Raw genomic sequence first — 10,448 nt, 5'->3', positions numbered from 1 at the left:
CAAGAATATATGATGCCTGCTGCTTGTCCCTTCCCACAAGATTTTCAATCTTATTGCAATGGAGATACATAGATCTGCTTTGGTTTTGTTCAAAGTGACACGAAAAAAAGCAGTGGGTTTTTTTTTTTTCCTTGCATTCTTTGTAGCACCTTTAAGTACTTTGTCCCTGTATCTCCCTGGGGGTTATAGTTGAAAAGATGGTGTTCAGTTTCCACTTCTTTTTCAACATAATTTTGCCCTATTCTCCTCACTTGGTGTTTCACATCTCCTCAGATATTACCACAGCAAACTACTAATAGATGGCTTGACAGCCCATTCTTTATGTGATTTAGGATGAACCTCATCAAGACCATCTTTCCAGTCAAAAATCTGAATTATTTAGGTTGCTACTCATTACCAGAGTGCTGGGGACAGCCCCCACCGTGCTGTAGCAGCCACATGTGTGGGTCAGACTCCAAAAGCTGTGTGAGCTCTCGGAGTGACTTGGGTTTGGTGCATCCCCCAGAACTGGTTGCTGTGGTGCTGGGTGCTGTCCCCCTCCCTCAGCCATCTCAGCAGCCCATAGCAGGTCTGTGGAGGCATCTTTTCTGCCATCTGATCTGCACACAAAAAGCTGCTGACTGCTGCAACACGAGATTTTTGTGTCTGGGGGACTGGGGGAAAAAGGTGGGCAGAGAGGGGGGGGTTTCTCCATCAACAGGGCACTTTCTTCTTCTGTGCCATTTTTGCTCAGTTAACCAGAGCCTCATAAGTAGCAACATTCTATTCATGCAGGTGTAGAGGTTTTAATTTAAGTTCTAATTGTGCCTCAGGCCTTGATGAAAGGGTTTGAAGGAGGAATGTGTGTTTTTGCAGCAGTGGGCTTTCCCCCCTATTTTTTCTTGTGCCTTTGCTGGGTCACTGCCAAACCTCTCAGCTGAAATGTTTAAGATGTATTTTTTTCCATGAGTGAACTTAGAGTTGTAACTTATCACAGCAAAAGCTCCAAAACAGTCCTATTTTTAAAGAGAACAATTCTGTCAGCTGAGGTAAATGTATGAGCAGGGAGAGAGAGGTGTGTGTTTGGTGGGACAGGGGGAGGGTGTTGATTTTGCTGACCACCTTCACCCACTCCCATCACCACCTTTTGTTCAAATTCAGCCTGTGATATAAAGAAGAATAGCTGAAAAAACATATATTTAGCTGTTGTAGCCATTCCCCACCTGAAAGGGAGAAAACAGTGCAGGAGCACAGCAGTGCCCCTGCTGCACCCTGTCCCCCACACGTGCCCCTGCCCAGGGAATGGATGTCCTGTGTGAGGGCAGCATGTGGCAGGGGGATCCAGGGTCCTTTCACATGTTTTAAAGCAGTTTAAAAGGGTTACAGGGCAATGCAGAGCTTGGTCCCTGAGGAATTAATCCACTGGGAAGTGGTTGCATGGGGCTACAAAAACAGAAGTGCTGTGCTGGGCGTGGAAGGTCTTCATAGGAAGGCATGGAAACTGTCAGGTGAGGGGAGAGCAGCACAGCACTGCCTCCCAGGCAAGCCAGCACACCCCTGCAGCTTGGATGGGTGATGTGAGGGTGGGATGGATGGGAATGTAACCCCTGCACTGTATCCTTCCTGGAATGCTCCTGTGGCACCTGCCTTTGGGCAGGACAAAAGCCCGTGCTCAGTGATTTATCCAACATTATCCAACATGCAGTGGGACAAAGGATCCTACCGGTGACTTACTTGCACTGAGGACCTTTTTTGGCAAGAGAGAGGGTGGGTGATGAGCTGCTTGCTGTGCAGGAGTGGTGGGAAGTGGTTTGCTAGCAAGGAGACAGTTTGTGGCTGATGGCTCAGGGTTTCCTGGCCTGCCCTGGAGCAGAGAGCACAAGAGCAGCATGCTGTCCTGGACTGCCAGGGAAAGGCTGCTGAGGAAGGTTGGCAAACTTTTGATAAATTATTCCAAATAAATGACCTGGAATTCTCCTGGGATGCCCCCTCTCAAGCAGCATCTCTTCATTACTTCCTATTAACTCTGAGTTTGTTTTGAAATCTGACATTCAGTTTTCTTCCTGTTATAAAATATTTAAAAATTGGAACTAAAAGAAGCATTTTTTATTATGTGCTTTGGTCTCACTTGGTGCTGTTTTGCATTCCAGCTGGTTCCTGCAGCCCCTGCTTGTGTTGTGTGTCCTTTGGCCTTGGTCTTTGGCACCTTAGACAAAGCAGAACCACTCGCAGAACTCTGAACCTTCCTTAGCCATTAAGAAACTACTGCAGTGGATCTGCCTGCTGCTGGATGCTTTGGTCCTTCTCAAGTCACCTGCTCCTCCCTCTCTTCTTCCAGCAGACAATATGGCATTACATAATTATTGTTCTACTTGCAGTTACACTTCATTGCAGCTGCACAGGGCAGGAAAGGAGCGATGCTTTGCAGGGCAGAAGCAGGACAGCTGTGAGGCTCGAGGAGGGAAGGATGGGTGAGAGGTGGTAGTGTGGAACCTGGCTCAGCTTGCTGCCCCAGCAGGCAGGAGGGGCCAGCTCAGTGTGGGACACAGCCCGGTGTCCTTTTAGCCAGCTGCAGTCCCCGGGAAAGACGCTGCTTGTGGTGGTGTGGGAATGACAAGGTTTAATGTACCTTGTCAAGGTTAAACTGACAAGGTTAGCGTGCCTGTGCTCTACCTGCTCCTTGTAGAGGTGAGAGGAACATCCATTTCCAGGGCTGCCGACCAAGTGTGAAAATTGACCTGCTGGGGGGAGAACGCTGGTTTTATCATTATTTTAAGCACGAGGGAATTAATGGGTGAATGCTGGAAGCGGTATGGCCTACCAGGAGGGGCTGTGACTCCTCCCAGCCCCCTCGTGGGATGCTAATAGGGAGGAGAGGTCCCTGTCCCATTTGAAAGAGAAGGGCCATGACCAATCGATGTTAAATGTGGCGATAATGCCTCACGCCGTGGCCGCGGGATAAAAAGGCAGAGGCAGCCTGAACTGTAAAGACATTTCATTTCCCTGGTAATGAGGGAGACACACTGTGGCGATGAAACCGGGGAGAGAGTCACTGCGAGATGCTAATTTCTGCTCCCGCTGCCGCCGCCGCTTTGATCTGGAGCAAATGCCCGTTTTAAATTGCAAAGGGATGCGAGTCAGATATCATCCGGCCAGTGGCTCACAGGCTTAATGAAGTGGGACGTTCGCTGCTGCCTGGTAATGTTAGGAGAGGCAGGCAATTCAGGGAGGAATTACTGAAGGTCTGAAGAGACAGGGAGCAAGGACGGGGGGGATGTCACAGACTAACTCTGTTGGGCACGGTGTCCCCTGCTTTGTGTCTTTGCGAGGCTGTGCCAGTGGCTAAGCCCCCTCCAGCCCCTCTGTGCTTGCACAGAAAGCCTGAGCAGGCTGTCCTGGTGTCACAGGCACACAGTCCTGTGCAGGCAAGGCAAGGTCATCCTCCTCTTCAGTCTCAAAGCGTGGACATCAATTTGGGGCAGTCTACAGGTGGGAGGTTAGGTGTGGTTCATTTTGTGCTATCATTTGGGCATTTAATTGAACTTGAGCAGGACAACTGACAAAGATGTTCTGGGACAGAGCCAGAGGCTCCTGGGGATGGAGTCATTAATCCAGAAGCAGTGACCTGGGAGCCTGGTAGCTCATACTGGGCAATGGCAGCTTCTTGAGATTCTTTTGGGGAAAGACCTGATTTGTCTTGAAGAATGATTGTCTAAAGGGATATTTATTATACTCTTCACCAACACGAGGCTTTTGGGTCCTGGGATGAGGCTGGAGTTTGTTGTGTGCCTCCTGTGGGTGTTCAGAGGTTTGGATGTCTCTGCAAGCTGCTGTGCTTGACCAGGCAGGCATGAGAAATCTGAGGGACCTGCAGGGAGGATTGACCTCTGCACTAAGCAAGGAAGAAATGGTCTGGCTATTGAAAAAGGCAGGCATGGCTCACAAATCTATTAGGTTCTTTGAAGGAGTCAGCATGTGAATGGGAAAAATCTCGTGGTTTTAGTCTGTGTGGAGCCAAAAGAGGCTCCACAGTGTCCATCATTATTACAGAAACTAAGTAGTGATAGGACAAAACTGTCAGCTCCACGCAGGGCTAAGCTATTTGTTAAAAATACCAGGCAGAAAAGAAAGTAAATGGTTCTGACAGAAAAGGGAGGTCACCAGCGATGAGACCTGTGCTGCTCAATGAACACAGAAATGGTCTGGAAAAGAGGATGATTGCTAAACAAAGAAAATATTAAGTTAATCAAGGCATTAGCAACAAGGACTGACTCTGATGAAATGCACAGGGTATTATGAGACTGAGTGGCTGGGTAACAAAACAGGAGATGACATTTGTGTAGGTGACTGTAAAGTTACTGATGGTGGCAAAAATTACCCAGTCTCAGCTTCAGGCATGAAATGATGGGGTCTGAGCTGACCACTGCTTCATTCAGAAGCAAAACCTTCATGTGAGATTAGCCAGGTGTATGTAGCATCTGCACGATGATTAGAGCTGCCAAGATAGCAAAAAAAGGAGTGAGTTATCAAGAAATAAAGACAAAAACATCTTTTTGCTGCTGTGTGCACCTGGGGAGTATTCACACCTTCCATGCAGGGCTGTTCCTGCTCCCCCAGAAAGGACAGCACATCTAGCCAGGGCACAGGGAGGGCTGACAGTTGGGTTTTTTCCTAAATATGCTTTTAAAAGCATTAGAATCTCCTTTCAGTTCAGTAAATCATGCTAATCTGTAGGCCACAAGGCAAAATGAAGCTTTTAGATTATCCACTAACCTTTCTCTTTCTATAGCTTCTTCTATTCAAGACCTTCACACAATCACAATAAGATAGTTGAGATTTTTTTCTGCTTAATAAATGAGGGAACTTAGACATAGTGGTTTGCTGTGAAACAGGCAAAGAAATAGGATATCTGGTTTTTTAGAATATCTCTAGAGAAAGAGACAAGAGAAAAGACTGACTCTAATAGTGAGAATCAAAGGGAAAAATCTCTCTGCTGGATCCAAAAGAAGTTTCCATAGAAACAGATTTTTCTGAGGATGAATTATTGCAGTATGAAATTAAGATTGTGGATCTAATTCTGCAAAATATTTAAGCATGTTCTTTGCTTATCCTTATTCAGCTCAAGATGCAAGCATGTGATTTCCATGGAGGCTTATGTGCTTTATTTGATGGAGGTAGAAATAAGGATAAGCTGCATTGAAGGGGGATCCAGTTTTTCTTGTGTCTCCTTGTCACTGACAAACTTGCAAGTTATTTTTTGTGACAGCATGTGTTGCTTTGCTGCCGAGAGTGTAGGCCCCAGTGCCTCAATTTGAGAGTTCAGCACAAAGTTCCATCAGACTCTTGCCACTGCTGGGGAGTGGAGTCAGCAGAGTTTTTACATTGCTGGGTACTTTATTGTTTTGTTAATTAACTCTGTTTCTATTTACTGCAGGTTTAATTTTAAATGGGATACTTATTCTGTAAATGAATGCCATGGTGATTATCAGATAATTAATTTGAGGAGTGATGGTATAAGAGGTTGAGATTTGCTCATAATCTGTCTTTTGTGCATGTCTATTTGTGACCCATAGATATTTTAAAGACAGGATAGGTTCTTAATATTTTGCATGCTAATTGCTTTTATTGTGTGTTCTGGTAAGTGATTTGGTTTAGTTTAAGCTGTTTAAAACTGTTTTGGATAGCTTCCCCCCCCCCCCCCCCCGTTGTGACTTTATTCTTAGCTGAATTAATAGGACAAATAAGGTTTGACTCAGAGCTTTGTTTCCATTTACTGTACTTGGAATAGATGAAACTCTTGTGTAGCCAAGCTGCAGCTACTTTCCTTCATGCAAACTTTCCGTGCTCTTATTCCCTTTTTCACATCATCTTCCAGCTTTTTATTTGGGGAGGTGTGTATTTGTAGACCCCCCCTCCAAGCATTTCCCAGCATCACTACAGAGCCCAAAAAATGAACCTAAGCCTAGTGATAATAGTGTTTTGGGATTCTGTTGAGATGATGCAGAACAAATAATCCTCATGGAAACTTTATCTTGCTTTTTTGGTTCCCTTCTCCGAGCCCTTGTGCTTGTCCCAGCCAAAATAAACTCTCAAGGCACTTAAAAAATCCATCTTCACGTAATGTTCATGTCAATGTTCCATCTTAGCGTGGAAGCTCTTGGCTTGCTTGGGTCCAGATGAACTCTTTCCCCCTGCTTGCTGCCCACCAGGCTGTGGCTGCAGGGGGTTCTTGCCTGCCCTGGGCTGCTGATGGTCACTCATGGTGACTGATGGAGCCCAAATCCTTCCTAGGGGGGCAGCAGCACTGCTGAGCTTCAGTTTTCCTTTACAGCTGGAGAGTATTCTTTCTCAAAATTTCCTCTGACAGGGAGGTGGGAGACACTTCATCTCCCAGAGACTCGGTTGTTCCTTGTGCTTGCTGAGAGCCACCCTCCTCCTCCTCCTCCTCCTCCTCCAGGACAGATTTTTTTGTTTAGTCAGTGCCTGCCATGCTGCTACCATCAAAAGGGCACATCAGTGGTGGCAGAAGTTATGCCTCTCCTTTGGTGGTGCTTTTCAGCTCCAAGCTTTTCAAGGTGTGAGGGAAGGATGCTGTCAAAGGACATTACATTCCTGCAGCAAAGCCACTGATGGGAGCCTAGTGGACAGCTTTTCTTCTCAGATGATTTCAAATCCCTGAGGATTTGATTTTGACCTGTGTCAGAGACCAAAATGTTGAATAGAGCTGCATGGGAAAAGCAACTTTTGGCACCCTTTTGCTGCCTCCTCAGACCTCTGGCCCCACAAGGCCAGCAGAGAAGGGCACTCAGTGCAGAAGCCAACCCTGCCCACTCCCCAGCCAGGCTTGCCCAGGCACCCCCTGCGAGGCACCCCAGGCCCGTGGCACAAACTGTGGAGCTGCACACACCTTCCTCTGTGCTTCTGACCTGAGCTAGGTGAGTACATCCCCACACAGACCAGCTTTGCTGGCCCCCAAGGCAGGCACATTTCCCCTTTGAACTTGCAAAGCCTGCAGTTTGCATGCTCAGTTGAAGCAAGGAGAATGGATGAAACCAACCTATTTTTAATCCAGCGTGAGATCTCTTACTCTTGGCTATTTTTTTCGTAATTGGTTCTGTTTTCTGCTAATGATCTGAAATTTAGCATCTATTTCTGCCTCAGATATTTTAATAATAGTGTAGAGGAAGAAGATTAGGACTGTTGTAAGCAGTGAAGGCCACGGGACATATGGATGCTGCAGACCTGCTAGTGACAGACAGAAAGTTGTTTGGAGGCAACGGGACAGATTGTCTGGGATTCCTGGCTTAGTCCCAACGAAAGGCTGGTGAGGTAAGTAGTGCTGGGAGAATCCTGTTAGGGAAGGAAAAGAGCAGACTACAGCTGAGGGATCACTGGACGTGCTGTACTGAATATGCAGTTTCTCTACAAAACTGAATTCACTTTTGGCACAAAAATGGGATATGTATTTCTCTCCTTGGTGCACTTGCTTCGTTAGCAGGCTTGTAAGGCACTCTAAACTGTCCAGCTTTAGTAATGGATTAAAATAAAAAACTTGTTCTGGACTACTGAGGCAGTTGGTTTGGGTTTGGATCATACATTTCTGTCTCCATCCCATTTGCAGATGCCTTAGTGTGGGATGAAGCACCCAGAACAATATCCCCAGATCTGGTGCCTGTTATGATATGACCAAGGTCAGAAGCTCCAGTGGAGAATTGTTCCTTGCTGAGCTGGAGGGGAGCTGTTCCCGAATTCAGGCAGGGCATTTTGGGCAGTGGCAATGTGTACACACACATGTGGAAAAACCATTTGGTAGCCACCAACAGCATCCCTCAAATCCTGGGAGCTGCCCTGTAGCTGCAGCCTGTGTTTCCACGCTGGGCACGTTTCACACTTCCCTGGTCCCTTTGGGCACTGGGTGATTTGTGCCACTTCCTCTACAATAAGTAGATTAGCTGTGATTTATTTGGGACAGGGTTGGGACTGGTGATTTGTGTGCTGCTGTGGGTGTTGGATTGTGTGATCTCATGCAAAGGATGATTGCTGTGAAGTGCAAAGGCACAGATTTTGATAAATGACACTCTGGATCCAGGAGCTGAATGGGGGTGTGGGTGGGATATCCAAAATCCTTCAGGTGCATTCTAAATGCATCCTCTTCCACTCCCTGCACCCTTCTGGTAAGGGTCAACAAAGTGGCAGGTTTGTCTCTCCTTTTATTCCCTACTTTTTCAGGAGGAGGTGAGAGGAGAAACAAAGGAATGAATTCTTCTGCAGAGGAAAAGAAGCAGAAAAGAGGTCTGCAAGCAGAGACAATGCTCCCCTGTCAAGGGCACGTGCTGTCTGGTCAAGGCACAGTCAAGATTCCCTCCAGTAAGAGGCCGGGGAGGGAATTCCAGGAGGGATGGATGGAGGCAGTGTCCCTGAGTAGCAGGAGAAATGCCCAGGAGGGAGCCTGCAGAGGGGTTAGGAGGTGCAAGGACCTGGAGAGAGGCTGAGATCTGGAGATGGGACCAGTCTCAGAAGCCCAGAACAGCCCAGGCTGGAAGAGACACTGAAAGATCACCTGGTTCAACCTTTCATGGGAAAGAGAGAGTGCAGATGAGATTCTCTGGCACCCTGTCCAGTCACATCATGAAAGCTTCCAGCGATGATGCTCCACCACATCCCTGGGGAGGTTGTTCCAGTGATTGATTGTTCTCACTGTAAAAAATATATTTGTTATATCAAGATGAAATCTCTTCTCCTGAAATTTGTACCCTCTCCATGGGGGTCCTTGTGAAGAAAGAACCTCTGTCTAAATTGTAGCCACCCTTTAGGTCCTGGAAAATTGTGATGAGGTTTCTCCCTGAGCCTTCTCCAGGAAGACAAGACCTAAGTACTTCAGACTTTCCTCATACTGAAGGATCTCCAGCCCTTTGATCATCTTTGTGGTCTTCCTTTGGCCCCTTCTGCTCTATCAACATCTTTTTTTTGTGTCATGGGGACCAGAAGAGGATACAGCATGACAGGTATGATCTAAAAAAGCACTGAGTGGGACAGTCACATCTGTATTTCTGCTGGGAGTGCATCCCTGTGGATGCAGCCCCTGGTCTGATTTGCCTTTGTCACTGCACTCCCCACTCTTGTTCAGCCTGTCCAATGGGACCCCCCAGCCCCCTGAGTCCCCCTGTGCAGGACTCAGGAGAGCCCAGGGAACAGCTGGGATCCTGAATCTCCATATGGAACCATCACTTTCCTGCCTGCCTGGCTTTTTCTTGGATTTCCATGCATCACGGGAGCAAGGAGAACAGGAGCCTTCCTGTTTCCCTTGCTGCAGCTCAGCACCCTGCCAGTGACAGCAAACCTGCAAGAGGCTTGTCAAGTTTTTGCTACAAATCCATGTGAAAATCTGGCACCTGCATGAGCTGCAGACTCAGCGAGGTAAGCAACATCTGGCAATAGATGAATTTGGCTGGAAAGGCAACGTGGAAAATGAGAAGTGCTGTAGGGAACATAGGCACATCCCACAGCATCCAGCAGGCTGTGGTTGAATTGGGAGCTGTCCTGCTGCTCTTCTGCAGACAAAGGGAAAGCAGAGTCCCTTGGACACCTATCACCTGATGGAAGCAATGCTTGGACTCTGCAGTGAGATTTTGGGGAAAGGAGGCTGTGCCATCCTCCCCTCAAAGAGGTAGGATGGTGGGCAGGGAGGAGTGCCAGACTTCCAGCTGAAGTCCAATAGCTGTTCCCAGCTCAGTTGGCTCTTGAATCCCATCTTTCCTGTGAAATGAAAGAGGATGAGCCTCTGTTTTTGAATCTTGTTCAGGAGGAAGTGGAAAAGGGTGGCTTGGAGACCTGTGACAGTGGCCCCAGAGCCATGACCCACAGAGCACTAAGGAGTGATCCAAGGAAATGAGAGCCTTCTTGTGGTGTCTGGGTAAGAAATGGAGAGGAAGGCTGCAGGGAGATCTACAAGAAATTCAAACTGAAACCATGGTTTGTTGCCTCAGGATGCTGAGAATCAGCAAACCATGGCAGAACTAGAAGAAATCCCCATCTGAAAGAATCACTGGGCTTTTGGTCTGGTGGTCAAAACCAACCTTATTATCAGCAGGAACCTGACAGGCTGAAAGGGGTTCATATCTGAAAATCGGTATTGCCTCCAGCCTCATGAGCCATTATAAGACTGAAGTATTTTCCTGGCCTTGGGCAGGGCTCTGTCTAGGCCTGGGAGAGTATCTGCTCAACCCAGAGCTCAGAGCAAGTGCCACTGGGTCAGGAGGGGCACAGTGAGAGGCACAGTCTCTGTCCTGCAGCGTAGCCCCTGGCCCCTGCTGTGGCTGGGTTCACAACACACACGGGTATTGTCCTGCCAGGCAGAAGTCCTGTGTCCCCTGTGTCCCCCGGGCCAATATCCAACACCTCCTGCCCCTGGACACGTCTGGGCACCCCAGTGCTGCTCAGCAGCTCGTCACCCAGCCATGTGTCAGGAG

The sequence above is a fragment of the Prinia subflava genome, chromosome 25 (genome assembly GCF_021018805.1).
Source record: "Prinia subflava isolate CZ2003 ecotype Zambia chromosome 25, Cam_Psub_1.2, whole genome shotgun sequence".
In the NCBI taxonomy this organism is placed as follows: domain Eukaryota; kingdom Metazoa; phylum Chordata; class Aves; order Passeriformes; family Cisticolidae; genus Prinia; species Prinia subflava.
Note: the sequence above shows the minus strand (reverse complement) of the source record.